This window comes from Pinus tabuliformis, chromosome 7 (assembly GCF_031772625.1).
Source record: "Pinus tabuliformis cultivar Carrire ecotype Pingquan chromosome 7, CPIR1, whole genome shotgun sequence".
Classification (NCBI taxonomy): Eukaryota; Viridiplantae; Streptophyta; class Pinopsida; order Pinales; family Pinaceae; genus Pinus; species Pinus tabuliformis.
Genome location: NC_142293.1, coordinates 1,597,532,235 through 1,597,552,131, shown reverse-complemented (window position 1 = coordinate 1,597,552,131; position 19,897 = coordinate 1,597,532,235).

Genomic DNA, 19,897 nt, shown 5'->3' with positions numbered 1-19,897 from the left:
TATATGTGATCGAATTTTATAATGCTTTGCCAATTGATATGAATGTATTGTAATTCCTTAAGTGATAATTGTATAATGAAGTTAGACAGGGGCAAGGAGGACTTGTCTTTGTAGTGTCAGAATAACACTAGTACAGGAATGACTAAGAAGGTCAATGACCCTTCAATGGGAAATTTCCTATTGTATATTCCTTTATGGTATGATGGAAAGATATGAGAGATGCAAGGTCTCTGGTCCTTGAGCTTGTTGGGTCAGTTAAGGGAGTCAAATTCTTTGGTTGAAAACTTTCTCATTTGTTCAGGTTTTTGTAGAAAAATCCTCTTGTTATTGACCCATTTTTATAGTTTTTGGAGTTCTTGTAGAGCCTTGTGAGTTCTCTTTGTTTCACGGATGAATAGTGCATCCATTTCCTTGAGGAGCCCTGAGAAATCCCTATCGAAGTTGCTTCAGAATATGACCTATGGAAGCTGCCAAAATGTTGTGGAATTCAATGAAAATCTCCTAAGTCATAGCAGTTCGGGAGCTAAGACCCGACTAGGTCATAGGTCTAGAGGTTGGGATGTACGATAAGGGAAGTGGTCCATCAGGGAAGTTGACCCTGACTAAGTCAAAGGTCAGGAGGTCTAGAGGTCGGGATGGTTGTCGAGGAATGTGGTCCATCGAGGAAGCCGACCCTAACTAGGTCAGAGGTCGGGAGGTCATTATTCGGGAGTTGGGTTAACTTCAAAAGGTTATACTCAAGCAGAGGTCAACCTGACCTAATGGTGGGGCCGCTAATCACTGCAACCAATGGTATACTGCCACGTGGCATCTTTCTGATGTGGTCAAGGGGAGTGGAGCCCACTTTGAAAGGCTACTTCCCTTAATCTGTAGCTCAGATTGGGGTGAAATTATATGTCACCAGATTTGTTTTGATGAGATGAACATAATGGTGATGATAGTTTTGGGTTTAGAGGAGTTCCACGAAAGTCAAAAATTTTATACCCAAGTCTCATAACAGTATTTTAAGGGTTGAGTATTAAGAGTGACCACCTCTTGGTCATGAGTTTGAGTAAGGGGTGTTGTTACAAGTGGCATCAAAGCATGGTTCAATACTTGGACTAAATGGGATCAGTCATATGTGGATTTTTAGAAAATTACCTAATAAGTTGTTTAGGTGTTAAAAGTTGATTAAAAAGATTCGTATGTAAGTCTATGCATGTTGATGATTTATTGTTTAATGATGTTTACTAACATAGATACTATGAGTAAGTCAAGATCTCCATGGAAACCCAATGATTTTATGATTATTTAATTATTATAAAATGTCTAACAGTGCGTGTTATTAAAAACACATTGCAAGTGGCCTAAAATATAGATAGTGCAGCGATAGTGACAAGGATGATACAGTGTAGTTCAGACCAGTCACAACGTGGAAGTGAATGGTTCAGGTCTAATGAAGAAGAGTGATCAATCGACCAAGGGGGAGGGAATCACTCTCCGGATTGGTTGGAAACCTTGAGAAGCCTAAGGTCTTATGTTAGGAGTTACAAGGTAGATAATGAGAAGTTAGTGAGAGCTCAAGAAAGGTAGGTCAGGATAAATGCAGTCCTTCTACAAACTTTCATATTTGCAGAAGTAGAGACAATCTGATCATAGGTTCATCCATAGATGCAAGAGAATACCTCAGGAACCTAAAGGTATAGGTTAAGGAAGAGGAATAGGCCTAAAAGTGAAGACATGGTGCTAGGAGGTGCACCATTGAGCACACCTAGAGGTGTGACCAACACTCATGTGCATGGCACTAGCAGGCCATCTATCTCTGCTACTAGAAGGCACTATCATTATTCTCATCGCCACCATTAGCAGAAGAGGAAGGATAAGGACTATATGTTGGAGGAGTTCAGGAATTCCAAGACACCCACATTTGATGGAGATATAAGGAAACTAGAAGAAGCATAAGCTTGGCTATTGCGCATGAAGATTTTTTTCAGAATTCATGATTATTTTGAAAAAATGAAAGCGAGGATTTCCACTTTCATTTAAAAAGGGAAAGAAAAAATCTGGTGGGAGGACTTCAAGAATGTTTGAGGCATTATTGAGAAAGAGATAAACTGGGAGGAATTTGAGAAACATTTTAGAGAGCATTATCTATTTGAGTGTTTCTATGACACTAAGGCTAAGGAGTTTTATGAAATTAGGATGGGGCAAATGATGGATGATGAGTATGTCACCAATTTTCTAGAGTTTCTATGGTATGTACCTTACCTCAAGGATGAGAAGGAAAAGATTCATAGATTTTTAAGTGGTATTCCCATAGTCTTTGGGAATATGATTAAGTTGTTAGAGCCACAGACTCTAAGTGATGTAGTCAAGAAATTAAAGCATTGTTTTGGGCAGGCCAGAAGCAGACCAAAATTTAAGGGCATATGGAGGAAACTAGATGACGCTAATAAGGCAAGGACCTAGCCTAAGAAGCATGCTAAGAAGAAGGAAAATAAAAAACAAGCTTTTTTGAATCTATTTTAGTAGAAAATGTACTATGTTGATAAAAAGAATGCATAATAGGATTTGGTAGTGCAACAAGGATCATAAATGAAGGAAGCTCTATGATGTTGGATGTGTGGGGAAAACCATAGAAGGAAATATTTCCCACTCCAGTGCAACGCATGATCGAAAAATTATAGTACTCAAGAGGCTCAAATAGTGGGAGAAGTGGCTCAAAGTTTGCCTAGGATCTATGCAGCAGTAGACAATCGACAAGTAGATCATCAAGAATTAATCATTGAGATGGAAGGTAAGATAAGTGATCATGATGTTTCAATTATAATAGATCCCAATTCAAATTATAGGTATATCATGCCAAAATTCGTAGAAAAATGTAAAGTGATTACAGAGCAGCATGAGGACCATGGTTGGTTTAGTTGGAAACCAAAACCAAAAGACTAATTCACCATTGGGTGAGATTTGGTATGTTTTAGCTTGGTGGAAGGCCCAAATCATCCCACTTAAACATGTTACCATTGGGGAACTATAGCTTACTGCTAGGCATGAACTGGTTATACAACCATAGGGCCAAAGTGGATTTCTTCAAAAAAGTAGTTGAATGTTTGGATGAGGTTGGGGAAAAAAAAATTCTACAAGGAAAAAGGAAGACAACATTATTTAGGATCATTACAGTAATGCAAGCTAAGAGAAGCTATCAGAAGGGTTGTAAATTTTTTTGCGTTCAGATTTCTCAGGATAGAGAAAGAAAGGCCAACACAGGTCAAGTAGATAGTGAGTTGTTAAAAAGGTACCCGGTGCTACAACAGTTCGAGGATATGTTTCCCATTGATCTTCCATGGTTACCTCCTCAAAAAGAGATCGAATTCTCCATCAAATTGATTCATGGATCAGCACCAACATCCAAATCACCTTACAGGACGAGTACACCTAAGTTGATGGGATTAAAGTTGTAGTTGAAGATATGTTGGGCAAACGGTATATTCAGTCAAGTGTGTCATCATGGGGAACCCTAGTCTTGTTTGTAAAGAAAAAGTATGGGACCCTTCACCTTTGTATTGAATATAGGAAGCTAAACAAAGTGACTATTAAAAATCGATATTTGTTGCCACGAATAGATGATCTATTTAATCAGTTGTATGGGTCAACAATTTTATCCAATATATATTTGAGGTATAGATATCATCATATTCACATTAAAGAAGAAGATATTCACAATACCACTTTCCAGACTAGGTACGGGCACTATGAGTTTGTAGTGGTATGCTTTGGGCTTACTAATTCCCCTGTTGCTTCCATGTGTTTTATGAACAACGTATTATGTCCTTACTTGGAAAAGTTCGTTATTGTATTTATGGATGACATCCTAGTTTATTCAAATATAGTAAAAGAGCATGAGAAGCATTTGGTAGCAGTGTTATAGTTGTTCCGAGAGCATAAGCTTTATGCAAATCCGAGCAAGTGTTACGTTTCCCAGCCTCATATATATTATTTGGCACATGTTGTCTCCAAGGAAGGGATATTAGTTGACCCAAAGAAGATCAAGGCTATAATGGAGTGTCACACTCCAAGGAATGTGAACGAGGTCAGATCGTTCATGGGATTAGCAGGTTATTACAGGAGATTCATTATAAATTTCTCCAATATTGGGTATCCTATTACAACATTGAAATATATATATATCATAATTGAATTTTCTAATAAATTAAAAATAGCTACATATAATAGAATTAACTTTCACTTTTATTTAAGAAAATACTCCATATTTAGTTACTTGTATAGTTAAATAGATAAACTGAGTTTATTAGTCAACTATATAACTAACTTAGTTATCTAATTAATAATCATTTAGTTTATATAGGTTTAAATAGTATAGAGTATATTAGGTTTAAGTTTATAGAAATTAATAGATCTAACAACTAATTAATTAATTAATTAGACAATTAATTTCTCCTGTCCATATCTCTTGGTCAAGTCAATTATAGTTGTTTCCCTGTCCATTTCCTTGGTCAATAGTAGCTATTTTTTCTAGCCATTGATTGATCTTATCTCTCTATTTAACTTGTAACGATGATCTAGTTCTTCATCTTGTCCTGGTGATGAACCACACTTGCTGGTTCGAAACGCGTCAACAAATGAATTTGGATGTGATTTTCACTGAAAACTCTGCTCAAAAACCTTGATATGAATCATAGAAGCCTAAATTCAATAAGCTTCAAGTAGCTAAAGCAACCACTCACAACTGTACCAATGTTGAGGATTGCAGACCCTGGTAAGGATTTCATGGTTTGCAAAGATGCATGTAAGGAAAGACTCGGTGGAGTCTTGAAGCAAGAAGGACAAGTATTTTCATATGAGTCCCAGAAGTTGAATGAGCATGAGATGAACTACTTGAATCATGACTTAGAGTTGGCAACCATCATTTATGCACTAAAGATGTGGAGGCATTATCTCCTTGGCAGGAAGTTTACACTTATAATAGATCATAGTGGACTCAAGTACCTATTTGAGCAACCCAAGCTTAATGCAAGACAAGATAGGTGGTTAGCCAAACTCAGTGAGTTTGATTTTGAAATAAAGTACATCAAAGGGAAAAGAAAACAAAGTTGCTAATGAACTCAGTTGAAGAATTCAGTTAAACCATTTAGCAGTCGTAAGTTCCTACAAGACAAACCTAGGGAAAATTATCAAAAGTGTGGGACAACAGGATGGAAAGTATCAATAGATGAAAGATAAGTTTTTAAAAGGTATTTAGGATAAGGAGTATCACCTCATTGATGATATACTAATTAGAATTAACAGTATAATTTATGTGCCAATTGATGAAAAGTTAAAAACATTATCATCAAGGAGTTTCATGTCAAGCCTTATTCAGGCCATCTAAGATACCAAAAGACACTTTCAACTGTTAATAGATTTTATTATTGGTTGAATTTGAAGAAAGGAGTGGTTTATTTTGTGGCCAAGTGCATAGAGTTTCAGCGAGTAAAGGTTGAATGTAAACATCTAGAAGGATTATTACAAGCCATTCCTATTCCATAATGGAAATGGGAAGTGATTTCTATGGATTTCATCTCAGTTTTGCCATGGATTTCCAAGAAACATGATGCAATCATGTTATTTGTTGACAGGTTGAGCAAGGCATCTCATTTTGTGGTGGAAAAAACCACTAAATCATCTAGTAAGGTGGCACAAATATTCATAAAAGAGATTGTGAGGATTCATTGTATTCTCAAGAAGATTATCTCAGACAGCGATGCCAATTTTACTTCCAAGTTTTGGACGGAGTTGCTTTCCTATTTGGGGAAAAAAATAGCATTTAGCATGGCATCATCCATAGATATGGAAAAACTGAGAGGACTAACAGGATCCTTGAAGACATGTTGAGGATGTATGTAATGCATCAGCCCAAGAAGTGGGAGGAATAACTTCCATTGGTGGAGTTTTCTTACAAAAATGGGTATAAGGAGTCCATAAAGATGAGTCCATTCGAGGCTCTGTATGGAAGGAGTTTCAATACTCCTATCATCTAGAGTGAACCGGTGAACAACGTCCTTATTGGGCCTTATATGATCAAGGAAATGGAGCGGTAGATTCAAGTCATCAAACAAAATTTAAAGGTGGCACATGATAGGAAAAAGAGTTATGTTGATCATCATAGGGTGCATAGGGAGTTTTAAGTTGGGGAACATGTATATTTAAGGATCAAACTAAAGAAGAGTTCCTTGAGAATTGGGAATTGTGCCAAGTTCGCACCATGGTATAGTGGGCCTTTTGATATCCTTGAGAGGATTGGGCCAATGGCCTATAGGTTGTCCCTACCTCCTACAATTAAATTTTATGATGTTTTTCATGTTTATTTGCTTAAAATGTATGTGAAGGATTATAATCATGTAATTTATTGTTCTATGCTACAAGTGGAACCAGAGGGGGAGTTCCATCCAGAACCAATACACATTCTAGACTAGAGGAGTGTCATGCTCTAGAATCGATCCATAAAGCAAGCTAAGGTGTAGTGGAATCACCTTGGTCCCAATGAGACCACTTGGGAAATGGTTGATGCCATGAATACAACTTATCCTTTTTTGTTTGATGGTTAAGGAAATTGTTCATAGGTTTATGTAAAATATTGTATGAGCTACAAGTATGAGGCTCCACAAACAATATGTGATTGTGATTTTGTAATTATGTTTGAGAATTTATTTCATCCTTGTATATAAGGATAGATAACATCGAGGACAGTGTTTCCTCAAGGGTTTGGGGTCTGTAACAACCCAACCCATTGATGGCTATATTTTTCCTTGTAAATACATGAATGTAAGTACATTTCGAGGTAATAAAAAAAGGGTTGAGTAAGGGAAATAGATTCCAAAATGGACTGAGGGAGGTCAATTTCTTGGGAAATTTAGCTTTCTTGCTATAGGAAGAAAAATAGACAGTTTGGACAACCATTGAAGCATGGTGGTTGAGCTTTAAATGATATGGAATTGTGTGTTGCAGAGATGGTTGTTGTAAATTTATGGACTGTAGGAAAAGGACAAGGCCATGCTGGCTTGGGAAAACACAACAAGGAAACCAAGACGCAAGGCATGGGAGAGAGAAGAAAACCTCAGTTTTTCTCAAGGAGGGAAAAATCAGAGAGAGTGGTGGTAGAGAGAGGAAAGAAAGGAAATAAAATCTCACGCACAAATGGATTGTGCTAAGGAACATAAAAGGGAATCTCCCATTGATGAGAAAACAATAGGGATACTCGAGAGAAATAGAAAAAGGAGAAGCGCAAAGTGTGATACATGCACACTGAGAAAAGATAAAAGAGAGCTCGATTGGAAGAAATAGTAGCAAATTAGATTGTTGTTATTCCTGGTAAACAACAACAAGTTCAAGTGTTGGGAGGAGTCTTACTAATTCCTTTACTCTCAAGGTGCCATCATCCTTCAGTGAAACAATAGGATCAGGTGAGGAGTTTTCTTTTAGGTGAGGATAAATCTTAGGATACCTTAGGAAAATGGAGGGTGGAGATGGCATTCTCTAGATTCCCTTGATAGTTTAGGGTAGAGGTTTAGCCCTTGGATTCTTGGTAAAAGAAACTGTATAGGTCTCCATTGCTTATCATTTAACAGTGGGTTCTGGATTCCCTTAATTGGGTTAAATTACTTTGTGGTAGTGGGTTTTGGATTCCCTTAATTGGGTGGAACCACTGTGTTGCATGCTGCTAGGGTGGAGGTGAGACCTTTGGACTCCCTGGAGTATGTGGGTGTGTTTTTGGATGGCTAGAGAGAGTAGAGGTTGTAAGTCTAAGGAATTCCTAAACTTGGTCAATTGATATTTATTAGTTGAAGGGTGGAGGCAACAAACCTTTGGATTCCCTATTTATTTCTAATCATTATTTGTTTAATGAAGGGTGGAGGCAACAATCCTCTGGATCCCCTAAATGAAACTTACTTCCGAGTAGCTAGTGGGTGGAGTTAGGAGGAATTTAGAAGTCCCTGTTTCACCTGACAAATGTTGACTATTCCCTTGAGAAAGACCAACTCAGTCCCTTGGGATCTGGCTCAGGGGTTACAACTGCAAGTAGTTTGGCTACTACTACCTATGGTTGGGTGGATATTTGAACTCCCGAACTCAGTTTCCCATCAACTGGATTAATTAAAGATAAATTATTATGTGTAACCTTGTATGATCTCATGTTTCACTGTTATGATTATAAGCTAGTTAAATGCTTGTTATAGGCAACTTATGTATGTGATTTGTATATTTTTATATGTGATGGGATGTTATAATCCTTTGTCAATTGATATGAATGAACTAAAATTCCTTAAGTGATAATTGTATAATGAAGTCGGACAGGGGCAAGGAGGACTTGTCTTTGTAGTGTCAGAATAAAATTAGCATAGGAATGACTAAGAAGGTCAATGACCCTTTAGTGGGAAATTTCCTATTATATATTCCTTTATGGAATGATGGAGAGCTGTGAGAGATGCAAGGTCTCTGGTCCTTGAGATTTTTGGGTCATTTAAGGGAGTTGAATTCCTTGGTTGACAGCTTTATCAGTTGTTTGGGTTTTTGGAGAAAAATCCTCTTGTTATTGACCCTTTTTGATAGTTTTTTGAGTTCTTGTAGAGCCTTGTGAATTATATTAGTTTAGGGATGAATGTTGCATCTATTTCCTTGAGGAACCCAAAGAAATACCCATCGAAGTTACTTCAAAATCTAACCTTTGGAAGCTGCTAGAATGTTGTGGAATTTAGTAAAAAATTCCTAAGTCACATCTAGTTGGCAGCTAAGACCTAACTAGGTTGGATGTCGGGAGTTTGGGATGGTCGCTAGGGGAATTGGTTCATCAAGGAATTCAACCTCTACTAGTTCGAAGGTTGAGAGGTGAGGATGGTCGCCAGGGAAAGTGGTCCATCGAGAAAGTTAACCCTGACTAGGTAAGAGGTTAGGAGGGCGGGAGTTGGGAGCTGGGTTAACTTCAGAAGGTTGAACTCGAGCGGAGGTTAACCCGTCTTGATGGTGGGCCTACTGATCACTACAACCAATGGTAGAATGCCACGTGGAAGCTTGCTGATGTGGTTAGGGGGAGTGGAGCCCACTTTGAAAGACTACTTATCTCGATCTTTAGCTCAGATTGAGGTGAAGTTATATGTCACCGGGTTCATTTCAACAAGACAAACATAATGGTGATAATATTTTTGGGTTTGAAGAAGTTTCGTGAAAGTTAAAAATTTTACACCCCATCGTCATAACAATAATTTGAGGGTCAGGTATTGAGAGTGACTGCCTCTTATTCATGGGTTTGAGTAAGGGGTGTTGTTACAAATATTAATATTTTTGCTTTGACACCTGAAAAGTGTAATTTATTTTTTGGCTAGAAACAAAATAACAATTTTTTTCTTGGATATGTGTGTGTGTGTGTTGTCTTAACTAAGGAGATTTTAAGCATTAAGATATTTGTAGAGTAGGAATGAAAGAACATTATATTATATGTGTTATTCTAACAAGCATATAAATATTGTTTAACTTTACAAATAATTGACTTATGTTTGAAATATATGTCACATAGCTTATTTGGGTTAATGGGGATTGGTTAGTCATCAAAAAAGGATCAAGGTAAATGAATCGTTATGATTCAAATTGATCTGAAAATGGGGCACTTAGGCTTCCTGTCTAATTTACAAGAACCTCTCCCACTTCCAAAGCTTTAAATATTCCCAAGTCTTATTGATTAACCAATGTGGAATTAAAAATGCTAGAAAACAATGGTGTATGCTTGTATTGATTTTTAACTGTTCATGTGTTGTAAATTAATGTGTTGAAACTGATATATAAATGCATATAATAGTAAATAAAACAACAGAGACAATGCAGCAGTAAAACGCACACAGAAATAGCAATTTAATTAGGAGTTCACCCACAAATCTTGGGCTACATCTCTGTGAGCTCTAGTCAACTCAACTATGCTCTCTGGGATTATGGTATGAGTCCTTTTTACAAGCTCTTGGCTCAACTCCTGCTGCTCTACACAGAAATAGTGGGTTCAGACACCATCTTATCCCTTGGGTCTTGAAGCTCTTGCTCTTGGCTCTGGCTCTTGGCTCTAGCTCTTGGCTCTTGGTTCTGGCTCTTTGGCTCTGACTCTAGCTCTTTGACTTTGGCTTTGGCTCTAGCTCTTCGGCTCTGGCTTCTTGGCCCTCTATCAGTTTACAGCTCTCTGGGATTTTCACTTGAACTCCAAGTGACTCCCTTGACTGTGTTTTTGCTTCTACGCTACCTCCTTCACCTCAGCTTCCTGATTTGGCTTTACTTTCAACAACAAAACCCCAACAACAGCCTCAGCAAGCAACAGTCCTCCCTGTCTCTGTTGTTCTGTGGCTTTTTAAGCCAAATCAGTGTTGTTGGTTCATTTTCCCTCTCCGGCTCTCTGTCTTCCCATTTTGGTCCGTTGAAATCCCCTCTCTGAGTGTTAGCAATCATTGCTAAATGCCCTCAGGGATGGATGCCACCTATTCTATAACGGAAGGGGCAATCGGCGCTTGAAATCCCCAAATTTTGGCATTCTTGGCTTACACATGTAAATATACCAGACACGGGAAAAATCCGCAGAGAACACTGTTCCCCGGACTTCAAGTATTCATAATTTCACTTTATAACACTTTCGGGTCTACATGAAATCGCTATCACAAGTCGCTTCGGCCGTGTTCCAAGGTTTCCCTTCGTATTTTAAAAATACGTTAAAACATGGAAAAATCCCAAAAAAATGGCTTTATCGGATTTGAAATATTATGTATTTGTATTTTGGAACCCTTTTGGGTCCGGTTTCATCGGGTTGGGCACTTTTCCTTCGTATTTCGTTTATTCAACGAAAAACCCAAATACAAAGAAAATCGTCATTTGACGCATTTCAAATTATACTAAATCTCGTTTATCACCCTGTCGAATCCATGTATATATATATATATATATATATATATATATATATATATTGCATCGCATATGGTATCGGCCCTGCTCTTTTGAATAACTCCGATGCGATATTGTGATGCAACTTGTCACAATCACAAATTGCATATACCCCAAGCCGTTTTGTGTGCACTCCACTGTGATTGCCGATTGCGATTTCGCGATCGCAATTGCCATGTATTATGCTCTGATATCCCCTGATAGCCATTGCCGATTACGATTTGCCGATATCGGCGATCATGGTATCGCATCGGCCCGGTCCCATCACATGTTATTCCTCTGATTGCCTCCGCCTGTCACCACCGATGCGATATGCTGACCAGATCTGAACCGTTGATTGGCCAGATCAGATGGCTCTTGTGCAGATTTGGTTTAAGCCTCCGACAGGCCTTATTTCCACCATTTATTTAGATTTTTGGGTCCCAATAGCGTTATCCGATAAGTCTAAAACTTCTCCTTTTGTGATGGTTTTAACCTTTTAGGATATTTTAAAGACTTGAAGATTTAGAGGGTTATATAGGATCCATTTTTGGATCACAAATCAAGACAAGGTTATGAATAATTGCAAAGGTGTAGTTTTTTGCATTGCTATGAAAGTGAATGAAGAGATCATGGAAGTGGAATTTGTTGCTTAAAGTGATAATGTAATTCTTTCTCTCTATTTTTAATTCGAAAGGCATCGGTTATCTAAGATCAATTATTTGCCTAAATCTCGTTGAGAAAATCTCACATAATACTGAGATTCTACTTGATGGTGACCTTTCCTCCATTCTTTGTATAAAGGTTAATTGTTGTTGTTTTCTTTGACTTGAACAACTGAAAGAAGCTAATGAAAGACCAGATTCCAAATGATTCATATTGGACCCATAAGAGTCATGAAGATGAAGCAACCCACAAATAGAAGACAATATTGACTAGTATTCTAAGCTGACACTATAACAATGTTTACCAATTTCTATTGTCTAGGTAAATCCTCTATGCATACAAAGACGTTCCCTCTAGCCCAATGAGTGGGTCAAGCAACCAAAGTGACAGTCTACTAGGCACTTTCCTAAGTTGCAATTGAAAAGAGAGACGAAGAAGATGGCATACCTCGTTCTGATGCTATCTCGATCTCCTTTGTTGAAGACCTTGAATCACTTGTGTCACGTGCTCATTCCAGCTTCTCTCAGCGTTTTTGCACTTGCACAAGAGATCAAGACACAACAAGGCATGCAAATACAGATATCATATCAAGGAATGTTAAGCTAAATGATACATGAGCACACACATTTAGGGAAAATGAACCAACAGTTGTATATTAATATAAAATAAGGGGAAGCATACAACCAAGCCTTGATGTTGATAGGCTCTCCTTGAATGAATATCCAAGTCCAAGCTAATCTCTCCAAGCACTCCACCAATCCAAATGAGTAGCATATAAGCACAATCTTAGCATAAGGGTGCAAATAGACATAGACCAACACACCAACCATATGGGAATGGGAGAGGATGAATATATAGACTGGAAAAGGGAGTTAGGATCTCTCTAGAGATAGGAGTAGGTCCTCATCTCAAGGAGTTAACTCACAGGGATAAGACCAAGAGTCCAAGTTGGGAGAACTCAACTTCATCTATGCCAAACAACCTCCAGCTCGCCACTCTGGAAGCTTCTAGATCACGAAGCTTCTCATCCCCTTTAGGAAAATTGCCTTTTTGGGATCATCGTAGGCATACAAATAAACATAGTGATGCCATCATGGGTCGTGTATAATACAACATGCGACCATCATGGTTTTTAGTCTCATAAGAGCGATGATTCTCAAATTATGGTTTAAGAGCCATTTCCTTCAAGGTAAGCTCAAAGCATTTTCCAATCAGTGTTTAAGGGAGAATCTGAGCTGCATATTTGAATGAGTACACTGCATGATGGTCATGTTTCGGGCACTTCAGGGTATGTCATAGGGCAATGCAAGAGGCATGAAAAAATACTGTATAACATATTCCCCCTAAAACATGAAGGCAGAATGAGGAGTGATGGCTGAGATGCTTTACGAGCTTTTGCAAGGACAATGACAAACACTGCCAGGAGACCTGCAAATCAAGGACGCATATACTTATACATATCTTATATCAGACATGAATCTACGGCATGGATGCAACCATCCAGATAATAAGGACTATATGAAAGGATCCATGGCATGGGCATAGCCATCCAAATGAGAAGGATCATTTGTAAATACAAGATCCAAGGTATGGACGTAGCCATCCAATATAAGAGGAACATCTTAAATGTAAAGTCCCACGGTATGGTCACAACCATCCGTATAGCATAAACATGTGTACAATCATGAATAACACATAAATCCACGCAGCCTGAGTCATATCAGATAAGACTCTGGGTGTTGCGCTCCATCCCAACCCGATCCAAGTATGAATTTCCAACATGCGAATGAATGTGTTGAAGTCAAACATGCTAGAAAACCACTTGATTATCGGCCAATGATGTGGACCATTAATAGACACAAGAGAAACCACCAATAATGACAATGGCTCTCAAGATACAACAATACAATCCATGAATGTGAAAATGAAGTTGAAGTCAAACGCTTGTAGAATCATCTGATCGAAGGCCAATGATGAAAACATGTCATCGGATGCGAAGAACTTGCCATTAAGGCATGCAAGCTCTAAGGTACTGAAGGGGAGTTTCTAAGCCATCTTTTCAGATAATAAGTTCAAGTCGATAGGAAGTGACCCGTCGAAGGAGGGTCATAATGATTCCCTCATCATCGACACAAAACAAGGAATAAAGTGGAATGAAATGAGTAAGATGCAAGACTATAGTAAATAGTTAGACAATGTATAGGTAATATACTATAGATAGGACTTCTCTTGAACATATCGGCGACACAACTCTGGAGTGTGGAAGCATTTGACTCAACATAGGACCAAGTGTCATAATGATGAAGTGGGATAATAAAATAAGAGGCAAAATTGGTTACCAAAACCTAGAAGGACAAGTGACTGAGCAAGGATATCCCAAACCTGACACGAGACGTAGATGAGTGTCATGTTCAAGAGTGACATGCTGCCTATACAATAGATGTTTCACTTTCACTTTTTCCCCACTATTTCTAGCGAGTACCTCTTTATTTTTACACAAGTTTGAAGAGGATACCATATGATTGTCGTATAAGTTCATCCTCCGGATGAATCCATCCTAGTAAGTTTTATGTATCCTAGGAAGGAGAAACTCAATATCATCATGGTGACAAGTCTTTCGTCGTCTAATTTTTATGAGTTCGACAAAAGAGTAGCTTGGTATCTTTTTCATATTTAGAGAGTTTGAAAAAGAGACAAAAAAAAAACTCCATCATGTTTGTTTTCGTAATTTGTCTCTTGAATCCGAAAAGGTAGAAAACAATATTTGAGAGAACCTCTTGACCATGTTGACCAAGGTGTACATTTTTTGTAAACAATCAATCTCATCTCGAAAAAGGGGTAAACGTATACTGAGACGATGTCAATTCATTTAATTTAACATGTTTGAAAAATACAAGTGCTCGACAATCTTTTGTTTTTTCGAGAGTCAGAAAAGAGCTTAAAGATGACTCCACCTGGAGGAACGAGTGGTATAAAAATATAGCAACTGGTTCCGGTCATGATGAAACTTCTCAAAACATGTAAGGGTCAAGAGGTTGGCTAATAAGACCACTCATCACAGATGTTCCTCAGGCAAGGGTAAAACAACCAAGTGAAAGCATATGATCAGCCAAAGAGGTGGTGACGATGGAATGAACAGACCAAGGCTCATCTATCAAAAACAAGATGATAAACAAAAATCATGAGATGTAAAGTGGGAATGGTTTCATTTTTACACAAGCTTGAAACGAAAACAAACTATGCTTGAATATACTTGAAGATGGTTTCATTTTTTCACAAGCTTGAAACATGAGAGAAACTATGCTTGGATTTGGTTTCATTTTTACACAAGCTTTAAACAAAGATAAACTAAACTTGAAATAAGTTTGCATGCCCCCATCATAATGATACAATTCAAGGTACATGCACCCCCAAGCTTCATTTCTTTCACCTAAGTAGAATACTAGTTACTAACTGGTGGATGGAATGAAGGTTCGTTTATGAGATCAAATGAAAGACTCGACTGGTATTTTACAAGATACAATCAAAGACTTGAATTGGAAGGGGATTTGTTTCATTTTTTAACGAGATTGACATAAGTATGGAGATCTATTTAATTTCTTTTAACGAGGTTGACATAGTAAAAGAACTATCCTCATATCCTTTGTTTCATTTTTTGAAGGAGCTTGGCACAAGACAAGGAACTCTACTCCATGATCCTTGTTTCATTTTTTAACAAGCTTGACACAAGATAAGGAATTTTTCTCCATATCCCTTGATCACATCTCAAAAGAGGCCATGGCTTCCAAGAGGTTCTCATAAGATGGGAGAACAACACTCTAGAGGATACATGTCTAGAGATCCAAATGAAAAATCAGGCTCCAATGCCCCCTGTACATGGTGTACTACATCACCTACTATATCTCAGTAGATGTGGGCGTGGAACAAGTGGCCACATAATTAACTTGTGGCGGGGGTGATACCGCTTTCATATGAGAACCATTTAGGGATGATGGTTTATGGGGAGTTGATTCAGGACCAATGAATGTAAGCCGATCAATTATCACAATGCTTCCTTCATGTGAGAAACACATCACTCGAAAGAGGGAAGAAACAAAAGCTCCCATGACATAAACATAGTCATGACCAAGGAGTAGATTAAAATCCAACAGGCCTTGGACAACCATCATATCTATATAGATAGTCTTTCCTCCCAAAGTAATAGGTAACTTAGGAAGGATCCCTAACGGTTGATTGGTTCCTCTGTTAAAAGCTAACAGATTATGGGTAACGGGGAAAAGATGAGGAGGACGTAAATCTTTCCAAGAAGTTGAGGATAGAATGCTAACAAACGCGCCCTCATCTATGACTGTGCTAGGTACGACCATATGGTAAGCCTGTACTGTAATCTAGAAAGGCACATAAGATGGAAGATAATATCTTGCCAGTCAACTCCAATAAAAAGAAGTGACTAAACTACTTGGGGGGGGGGGGTGTTATAGAAACAGGAGAGTTGTCACCTTGCTCTATGGAAATAGGAGAAATGCTCTCTTGCACCTCGAAAATGGGAGGATTTAACTTAATTTCATTCAAAACTGAAGAAACCTGAAGAAATTGAGTGGTATGAGGTTCACTCTCTACCAGAAAGGTACAGTTTACTGAAGATGGAGCCAAGTCTACCATTTTATCAACCAATGGTTGGTCGAGAATAGACTCACAAGACTCACTTTCAGAGAGAGTGTGGTTGACCAAAGATGGATTTTGATCAATCAGTTGATCAATTAACGGAGGATCAAGGGAAAAATTTTGATACCTAGCTAGAAGACGAGTTTGATAAGCTGTAAAGTTTTCCAACTCTTTGGAAGCTTCGTCCATAAGAGGACAAAGATGAATGGGATGATTACCTTCACATAAATTACAGGGAAATTTGACTATTCCCTTTTTCCCATGAGCATTGCTGTTACCAGTTGAGGGTTTGTCACTAGTATGATCACTAGAGGCTGATGACAAATGTCGATGTGAAACTATAGACCACACTTCTAAGACCTTGGGAATACCAGGACAATCCCGAAGAAGGTGGTCTCCCTTACATAACATGCAAGGGAACTTTACCTTCTTGGGCTGGTTGGAATATTTTTCTTCATTAGTTGCATCGGTAAAAATGGTTTCTTTGTTGCCCCCTTGCTTATTTTGCTTCTTCTTCTTCCGCCTCTTCTTCTTCTTCTTAGCTTCCTAATTACTAGAATGCAGACTTTCACCAGGTGAAGAGGAAGAATGGGGTGAAGAAATAGGCAAAGAAGGAAAAGGGTCAACTTTAGGATCAACATAAGGTTGATGTTGTTCAGGTGGAGGAGAACTTGGTTGAAAAGCAGTTTGGACACTCGGAACCACCGAGGTTGAAAATAACCAAACTGGCAGACCAATGGTCAATCCAGGAAGGGACAATGCCGCCATATAGGGAGCACCAGTATTTCCAAAAGAATGAAAAGGAATAGGATTCCTGTCAAAGGGGTTTCCTTGACTGGTAGACTCAAGAAATGTTGCCATTGGTATCAACCTAAGATATACTAAGGAGTATTTTCACATAAAGGATGTTGTTCTGCAGTTAATTAATTTTAGAATTTGAAACAAAAACTTTTCCTTTTCATGTTTTAAGAGTCAAGAAAAGGATGAAAAGGTGACTCTAGTTGCTTTCGTTGGTTTAGCAAGCTTGAAAGGACAAGTACTCGATGATATTTTCAAGTTTAAGGAGTCATAAAGGATCGAAATGACTACTCAGGATACTCTAGGCAAAAGGGATTACCAAGTAACTGTGAATTGCAATATACACCTTAGCAAATAAATTTACTAAGGACTTGACATATATGCAGGAAATCTCCCCAAATGTTGTTTTCGATGTATCACGCTTACAGGGTGGTAGACTTGGCTTCCTATGGATAAAGGTTTGCAACCTATGAGGGTCTCCCTTTATATACTCGATGGTACGGGGAGCACAAGTCCGTCCTAGCACTGTCTAATGCAAGAACGAACAACAAATGTTGAGTTGTATAGATGCCAGAACACATCTCTAGCCTAGACCACTAAGTATGAGTGTTAATGTTTCAAATTATCCTTAGATTAATTGATAGATTTTAAAGTTAATCTTGAAATTATGTTTCGATTTCAATGCCTTAACGATGTCACCTGTTCCTAAAATGTAGCTAAATGATGAAATTGAAATCCTTTCATTCGATGAAGGCTACCTATGTAGGGAAGAGAAACACCCAAATCATGCATCAAACAAGCAACAATGCATCAATGACAATTTTCCAATGCTAAATGAAAAACATGAAATCTAATCTTTCATATCATAAGCAAATGCAATGCCAAAATAAAATCTTAAAGCGATCTACCTTAAGATATAATGATGATTTATTTTTCACTTTAATGCAATCAATGTAATATAGTGCAAAAGAGAAAAATAAAATGCAAACAACCCAATAATCATGAAAATCTCTTTCACATTAATTATTTTGAATGCAACAAATGCTTTTAAATCTACTTAAAAGATAAACACTTTCGCTTTCTCTTTTTGAAACGTAAATTCAAAGAAAATACTTCCTTTCAATTCAATCAAAACAAACGATTTTGTAATCTATTGCTTGCCAAATGGAACTAAAGTGACTTTCAAAGCATCTACTCAATTCAACACTAATGAAAGAAACTGAATACCTAAGAACCAGAAGTGATTTGCAAAAGACGCCCAAACACAAAAAGACTCTTCTAACAAGGGTAATTGATCTCTAAAGAGAAGACCAATGAGTGAATGAAGGGTGACCTAGAAGTTCGAGAAACCTTAGAAGGCAAATCAAGCTCCAAACACACTTAAACCAAATCAAGAGACAATTGTAATCAAACAAACATGTCAAGAAAGATAAGGACACTAAAATCACACTAGTGAGTCACTGACAGAAGGCAAAATACTAAAAACAAGAAGAAAAACCCTTATTTTCTTTAACCTTTGATATCATCGCACCTGTTAAAAGAAAAGCAACGATCATCGCTACTGTAATCGACATATCTGTGATGTCATCGTGACTTTCAGGGACAAAACCATGATGGTCGAGAAAGATAAAGAAAAAACAAAAAATCTTCAAGAGCAACATAAATTAAGAACCTTCAAGCAATTACCAGAAAGTGAAAATAGTTAAATAATTCTGGGAATGGACAATTGGTCAAACTTGTTGGGTTGTGTTATATTCTTTCCACGACTAGCCCACGTAGTTAACTGGGGGGTTAGAGGGGGGGTGGAGCCCCCCTTTGTTGTGCCGATTATGTAGCGGGGGGGGGGGAGTCACAGGGGGTTTGAGGCATACTCGTAACCCCACTTTATGGGGTCCGGGGCAGCGCCCTAGAAAATTTTGGTTTTGGACCCTATGTTTGGATGGGCGGACCCACCTATGGTTTTGTGCATGATTTTCGCACATGTTTTTGGACGCAATGGTTTTCGGTCCATGGTATTAGACACGATGGTTTTCAGTCCATGGTATTGGATGCTTTGGCATGTATAAATATGTATTATAACATTGAAAGGAATATAATGAAAAATCAAGCTGTTAGTCCCAGTTTTGGGATCCAGGGGAAAATCTCTATGTATATGTGTTTTATGTGTTATGCTCTCGCATTGTTTATTTTATATGTTTTAGAATTCGTATGCAGGTAATTTATGTACAGGGTTAAAACCTACATTTGGTATCAGAGCAGTTTTGGCTTCAAGGGGACGCCTTTGTTGCTGAGGGGTTTCGCTCGGGTCTCTAGTAGACCCTGTTTAGTGGGAGATCTACAAGATCGATTCTAGTGGTGAAAGAAGATGGCGAGCAGTGGAAAGATAGAAATCAAGAAATTTAATGGTCAGAGTTTTGTGTTGTGGAAACTCAAGATGGAGGATTAGTTGGTGGATAAAGATCAGTGGATCATGGTAGATTTGGGTACTAAACCAATGGGAGTGTCTGATGAAGAATGGAAGAAGTTGGATCAGAAGGCAAAGAGCACAATACAATTGTGTGTCTCAGATTCAGCATTGTTGAATGTATCAGGGGAAGCTACAGCAAAGGCTTTGTGGGACAAGTTAGGGACTTTATACCAATCTAAGTCTCTGGTGAATAAACTATTCCTGCGGAAAAAGTTGTATAACCTGAGGATGAAAGATGGAGACTCAGTCATAGAGCATCTTAACACATTTAATACTATGGTAAGTCAGTTAACATCTGTTGATATTAAAATTTTAGATGAAGATAAGTGCATCAGTTTGTTGTGTTCTCTACCAGATTTGTGGGATATTCTGGTTATT